The sequence below is a fragment of the Notolepis coatsorum genome, assembly GCF_963971535.1.
Source record: "Notolepis coatsorum genome assembly, chromosome: 3".
In the NCBI taxonomy this organism is placed as follows: Eukaryota; Metazoa; Chordata; class Actinopteri; order Aulopiformes; family Paralepididae; genus Notolepis; species Notolepis coatsorum.
The window spans coordinates 13,940,914-13,948,863 of record NC_140167.1 but is presented as its reverse complement, the minus strand read 5'-3'; positions in this window follow the sequence as shown (position 1 = coordinate 13,948,863).

Sequence of the window (7,950 nt, the reverse complement as noted above, 5' to 3'; positions counted from 1 at the left end):
CAGCTGAATACAGAGGGCCTCGCCCTGCAGCTGAATAGAGAGGACCTCCCCATGCAGCTGAATAGAGGGCCTCGCCCTGCAGCTGAACAGAGGGCCTCTCCATGCAGCTGAACAGAGAGGGCCTCGCCCTGCAGCTGAATAGAGGGGGCCTCCCCCTGCAGCTGAACTGAACTACAGAGAAAGCCTCCCCATGCAGCTGAACTGAACTACAGAAAGCCTCCCCATGCAGCTGAACTGAACTACAGAAAGCCTCCCCATGCAGCTGAACTGAACCACAGAGAGGGCCTCCCCATGTAGTTCAACTAAACTACACAGAGGGCCTCCCGATGCAGCTGAACTGAACTACTTGCCCTGGTGCAGAGCACAAGCGGCAAATGCCAACAGGGTTGGCTTTTGTTCAGAAATCTGTGGATATCGTCAGTCTGGTTGCAGAATAAGGCTGTTTTTACCCCGATCTGTGTGAGACACTGCTAATCTGCCATTATGGCCCCTTTAATGAACTAGAACCAGAGACTGGTCCAGGATCTGTGTGTCCGAGTGAGACTCTGCTAATCTGCCACTAAGGCCCCTTAATGAACTAGAACCAGGATCTGTGTGCTCCTCCTGATGGTTGGGACACCTCCCAGCACATGTTTTAATGTGCCTTTTTCCCCCCGACTTGACGAAGAGACCGACACGGGATCAGGACACGGGATCATTCCAATAGACTGCAGTTTGATTCCACCTCCGCTTTAATACAATTATGTTAAACGAGATGGAAGTGCCAAATTGTACCATAATCATGTGACGTAAACCTGCGAATGACTTAAAGGAACATGCCAACTTTTTGGGAAATTAGCTTATTTGCCATCTACCCTGGAGTTAGACAAGCAGATGCCTACCCTTTTCTTCTCTGTGCATGCATTAGGCTTAAGGAACAGCCGCACCGTTAGCTTAGCGCCATTCACTGGAAGTAGGTGTGCCAGTGTAGCCTAGTTCCCAACAGTCACGAAATACTCTAAATACAACTCTAAAACGTTCCTGTAAACATGTTGTGACCTGTGTATTTACCACGTGGAGAAGAAAAAAAATAATTAGACATTTTCATTTTCAAAGCGGATATATACTTTTTTGAAATCACTGCGCCCAGGCAGCAGTGGTTCGGCAAAAAATAGTTCAGAGTATATATATGCTTTTTTTTTTATTGCTTTCACGTGGTAAATATACAGGTTACAACATGTTTACAGGAAAGTTTTGGAGTGTATTTTGTGACTGTTCGGAACTAGGCTACACTGGCACACCTACTTCCAGTGAATGGCGCTAAGCTAGGCTAACGGTGTGGCTGTTCCCTAAGCCTAATGCATGCACAGAGAAAAGGGTATGTATCTGCTTGTCTAACTCCAGGGTAGATGGCAAATAATCGAATTTCCCAAAAAGTTGGCGTGTTCCTTTAAAGCTCGATCGGTTATGAATAAGGCCTTAAAAACTGAACCTAATGAAAGGCGTATATTTTCATGAGCATATTACCACTGCATTTATTTATATGAACTTAACTTATGAAACCGGAAGCTTTCTTTTTATTTGCATTTTTACAGATGCAACCCCCTGAAGCTGTTTGTTTCCCTAAAATTCTATGATGAAAAATAAAGATAATATTTGTATTACTCTTGGTTTGTGATTCTTGTCTCGTTTTGGTGTAGTTGAGGAAAGTGGGGCAATGATTTAAAGTAGTGGTAGAATCAAAGTGGGGAAACTAGGAACTCATTTGTATCGGAATTTGACTAACTTTAATCATTGATGCATAATTTATTTTATCATTTATATTATAAAGATTGGTATCAAGGGCAGCTAGGTGGTGCAGTGGGCAAGGCGCTCACCACCAATGTAGGAGACGCTGGGTTCGAGCCCAGCTCTCCGCATTGCTATCAGCTTGGCTGGTCGTTCATAATAATACAATTGGCAGTATTAGGGGGTGGGAAGCTGATGGGTGGGGATCGGACGTTGTGGACAGCGACTCCTACAGGTCGGTTGGTGCGCCTGTGCAGCAGAATCAGGAAGCGACGGGGGTGACGTGCCCTCCAAACGCAGACCCCCGACGCTGAGAGAGCGCGCTGTGCAGGTGAAAAGATGCGACTGCTGCTTCCTTGAGTACCGGAGGGGACACGTGATGCAAGGCTTAGTCCACATTGCAGCCGGCTTGTGGGATGCATGGCCTAACAACGTTCGAGACAGGGGAGGGTAGAATTGGACGATAGCAAATTGGGATGGGAGAAAAATAGAAAATGGGAGAAAAAGGTAGATAAAAAAAAATAAAGATTTGGTATCAGCTTAAATTTGATCACAAAAAAATTAAGATTGGTATCAATTTAAAGGAACACGCCAATTTTATGGGAAATGCGCTTACCGTCGTCGGGTAACGAGGGATACCAATTTCCTCCGCGTTCAGTAGAAGGCTATCCGGCTGCGAGCTAGCTTAGCACAAACTAATGGAAGCTGATACAAACCACTAGCCTAGCTTAAAACTCCGGGAGAGGTGTTTGTGGCCAACAGATACGCTAGCTGGGCCGTATGTGCTTCCTTTCATCATTTGGCCTAGTAGGCTTTTTACTAGGCTTGAGTACCTTTCACATTTGAATCGATACCGGTACCCAATGGTACCTTTTTGTTGGTACTTTTTTTGTCTCTATAATTTTTATCTACCTACCTCAAAAAAAAGAATTCCAAACTTCAAATAATTTATCATTATTTATTTAGAACAATTTGTTAACACTTTGAGTGCCAACGACGCTATATGTCGTTAATTCATGCCGACCGTTGAATGCCAGCGACGACATATAGCGTTTTTTTGTCTTCTTTTTTTTTTATTAGCGATTTGAATTCATCAATCTTTGCCCCATGTGTGTGTGTGCGTGCTGATCAGGAAATGAGAATAGATTTTTCAGCTCGCTTCTCTATCGTGCATAAGTACACATGTACTATCGATAATCTAGTGTTTATTTGCAAACGATTCATAAATGGGCTGAAAAATGACAGTTTTTTGTGTATTCCAGTAAAGGCCGTTTATCACAGAATCTTTATATTTTCCTGAAACTTCAAGAAAACAAAGGTTTTTCAAAATGGTATAAAACGGAAATGAACCGATTAAAAAAAACAATCCGTTTCGACAATGTTGACTGCAAACAAGTCATTGATAAGCGACGGCCAGATTAGACACATTTAAGACATAGTTTATGCGTTCACAACGCTATCATTGAAGTGGGTGCTGGCATTCAACCATGTTTTGAGACGGGGACCCGTGGCATCCAAAGTGTTAATGTATACTGTATATAATATGTTGCGGCAGTAGGCTGTCATAGATTACCGCTCCTACATAATATATAATATTGCAGCAAGCATTGTCTGCATTTAGCAACACTTGCAACCGTTTTCGGCTTGCCATTGCCCCGACTACCCCTTTTACACTACTCAAATGTGTACTAATTTAAAACCTTACAAAACAAATATGATGTATGTAAAACATGAAAGAAATCAAATGAAAATGTAAACGCCTGTGAATGTCAAATCCCTTCCTCATCGCTGTACCTCGTGGAAATCATTTCCTTATAATTCAGTTTGAATTGTCTCATGTTTGGACATTGCTTTAGAACAACATTCAGACTGTTCCACGAGTTATCCCCTGGAGAACTCCCACCCCTCATAATTTATTATTATATTTTATATTACTATATTGTATTTGTACTGTGAAGCTATGCATCCCCCACCCTGTACCCCCCCCCCCCCCCCCCCCCATGCTGCTTTGACACCCGAATTTCCCCAAGGCGATCAATAAAGGAATATCTTATCTTAATGTACAGTTCCCTCCCCCTCGTATGTATATATTTACTGTTAGGATCTCTGTTTAACAGTACTGTATATTTGCATATCTTGTATGTCACAAATGTAACAGTACTGCAGTATGTCATAAATGTCATGATTAGATGATTAGATTCGATTTTTTATATCTGTATATTGTGTATGTCATAAATGTCTTGATCAATTGAAAATGAGGGACCCTGCGGAATCGATGATGATGGCGTCATTCATTTGCATATAAATGATACATGGGACACTGACAGATTTTTAACATAGCCTATCATTTTCTACACATTTTTTCCAATTTAGAAACACTGGTTAAAGGAAAACTCAAACATTTTGGGAAATTAGCTTATTTGCCATCTACCCTGGAGTTAGACAAGAAGATACATACCTTTTTTTCTTCTCTGTGCATGCAGTAGGAGTAGGAAGACACGCACCGTTAGCCTAGCTTAGCGTCAGTCACTGGAAGTAGGTTCCTCCATTAGCCTAGTTCCCAACGTCTTCCTACTCCTACTCCAGTGTTTCTTGTCGAACTCCAGGGTTCCCAAAATGTTGGAGTGTTAAGATACATTACCTTCTCTGTGCATGCAGTAGGAGTAGGAAGACGCGCACCGTTAGCCTATAGTATGGCTTACTACCATAGTGTATTTATATTTGTATCTCTGTACATAATAATGCTGTACATACATCAGATTAGCATATTTTCTCAGTAGCTTTATTTAAATTCCAGTTAATCACATGTTACACTGTATATTGTGCACTTTACTGTCACCTTGCACTCTGGTTAGATGCCAACTTATTTTCATTGTACTGTACTTGTGCTGTATGACTATACCTTTGAATCTAATATAATGCCACATAAGTGGCCCATCCCACACAGGATTAGAAGACCAATACAGTAAACTATTCAACTTCCAGTAACATTACTATAAACAATAAATATTTGCTGTCGATTTACAACAAATAAATTAGAATAGGTACATGTAAACGCCCACAAAAATAATAAAGGAAATATCAGAAAATATCTGGGCAGAAGCTCATCTACATAATGTGAATTATTAAATGGGTGGCATATAAACATGACAATTGACAAACCATTTTCATTTTGCTTTTATTTCTTACAAAATCACAGTTTAATAAATAGTCTGTAAAAATGAGTACAAAAAGCGGTTTTCTTAACATTTCATATATGAATCACTTTCAGGTCAAAGGAGTCTTTAGTTGGACTTTGTCAGGAATGACATTTTTACAATCTAGTTTTGCTGAATTAAGGCCTCTTGATTTTGGCATCAGAACAATCTGCGAGTCGAATGTTTTCTTGTATCTGAAGTTGAATTAGTTGTACAACGTGAGCTCCCCCGGGTTTCACAGTTCAGTCATGAAAAATACATTACAAACAAATAAATAAATAAACAACGCAAGGTGGCTCAACATGCAGATGAAATCTCATTCTCCCCCACTGCTTATCAACATTGAAATGAGAACGGGTTTCCTAACGGCCCGTGTTTCACACCGAAGACGTTATGAAAAGTAATAATGGCACATGACGTTGCTACATTCAAGTCTGGCAGTCTGGCGAGGAGTGATGATGTCACTTCTCGATCTGAACCACAACTTGGATACTGTTTACCATAGATAATGAACCCTTTCACTGCCACACTACCAAAACGGTTAACCATTTCACTGCGACAACACACAGAAGGTTAACCCTTTCACTGCCACACGACAGCCGGTTAACCCTTTCACTGCCACAGGACAGAAGGTTAACCCTTTACTATCACACAACCGACGGCGACCGTGTGTGATAGTAAAGGGTTAACCGTCTGCCGTGTGGCAGTGAAAGGGTTAAACATCTATGCCGTTTACTGCATCGAAGCTCAACTTCCTTGTGAGTGGACGGAACGCACGCCAATCAATCAAACTCCAGCTACGCTCCTGGTGGTGGTGGTGGTGGGGGGTGTAGGCGGGGATATATTTCTGGTTGAAAACCTTGAAGTGTGCTTCCGCCCCTGCATTGCAGTTGAGTTTCTAAACAAATGTCCCAACACTATATATTACTGCATATAACAAGAACTTCTCCTTTTGTCCATTCCAGCGGAGGACATTTTGATGTGTATAGGCCTGTACTGTCTTTATAAAAACAGGGGGGGGGGGGGCAGGTCAACATTAAAAAATAAACTGTTAAATGACATCAGATCATTTTCATATTAAAAACGTCACTAAATTTGTCTTTGCAGTTTCCAACAAATTCCCTAAAGGTACACTCCATTAGAATAAGGCATATCCTAAGCGGAATTCCCCAATTTGCAGTTAAACCTTTTGACCCATTACATATCTCCAAAAAGCAAACCTTTTTTAAAGCACTTTTTTTCTTCCTATTTATATCACACATTAAAAGACATCAGTAGCAGTAGCTTTTACATTAACCTTCAAGATTAATTCCATTTACACAGAACATTTCCTCTCCTACGTCATCGCGGGGGAACGCTGCTAAACCAATACAAATCATCTTCATAGTTGTGTTATGACCTCTCTGGAAACTCTCTTTACAGTTAATGTGTTGTGAACATTTCACGTGAATCAAATTCACGTTTCCCACGCATAGAAACAAGAGTGCCAACAAAATTAACCACGTCCTCCTTCCCACAGCCGGACCGAGGAAGTATGTTGAGACAATGGGATTCTTGCATAGGAGAAAACCAAACTTTCATCTTTTATTTATTAATTAATTAATTAATACCGTGGACACATTTGACGCATATCAGGCCACAAGAGAAACATATTACTTAAATGTTTTTCTTAAGACAATCTTCAAGACCGTTAATAAGACAAAAGTAATATCTTCCTGCTGTGTCCTGATATGTGAGGAACAACATTTGATTGTGAGTGAGTGTGTCAATATCCCCCCCGCCCCCCATTCACCCCAACGAGATGAAGAGGTTTCGGTCAAATGTGGCAACTTTTTTCTTTACCAAAGAAACTGGGGTAAATATCGGACCTTCTCTTGCAAGTTAAAGCTGCTCTCGACATTTTGACATTAAATCAACGTTTAACGCTTTTGCAAACGTCCCGCCACCTTAGGAGACGGGAGCTGTTCCACTTTCATCCCACCGGCGCTGCTTATTAGAGCTATCTTTGTGTTCTCCCATAGTCTCGTCACACTTCCTGGGTACAGCTGTGCAAAGCTGTGTGGTTAACTCATGCACGCTCTCTAGAGATTGTCACATTAACATAAAGTTGCAAAATCATGTTGCTCGACAATACATCCTCAACCGGTTAAATACAGCTACGAACCAAATGCAACAAAATAAATAAAACACAACCTCAGAAATGTGGTTTTGTGAAGCTGCTGATTACTCTAGTTTTTGGTCAAAGGCTGTTAGACGATGCAGTAGAGAGTTCTCTGTCTGTACAGTGGAAAACACAACAGACGAGGAAAAAAAATAAAGAAACACGGACACTCACTGCACCACTACAAGTCCTAACAACCCTCTCTCCTCAGTATTGCTTGCATGTTGATGATACATATGAGAACCATTCTTGTCTTTGAAATCAGACAGAAAACTAGAAACATTTCACAGTCAAGACTCCCACGTGAGTGACAAACAAGGGTGGAACCGTCAACGTGTTGACAAGCCTGTCTATCTTTTTTTTTTAACCCCTTGTATTTTTTTTGTATTTTTATATCTGCTGTGATACGGACAAGATTCCAGGTTGTGATAAAGAGACACAACAACATGGATGTTTGCTGGTGTTTTCAGGATGTATGAAATTCACAAATTCTTTGGGGGGGGGGGGGTTCATTCAAAAAGCTGCGATGGATTCAGGTTTTTCATGTTTACCGTCAAGTTGCAGAAAAGCAATGTTTTTTTTCTCGCAAAAAAAGTACCAACGCAACTCAGTCTGGTCACCTCACACTCGACCTGACCTCCACACCCAGACAGAGTCACATTAAGAAACGTCACATACGTACAACACACACACTCACTCACTCACTCATACATACACTTGCGGCACAAAAAATACAAACTTACTGCCTTTCTCAACTTGATCAATGCGAACTCGGCTCAAACACAATTGGCACATACTTATCAAAATAAATACCCTGGAAGCTTG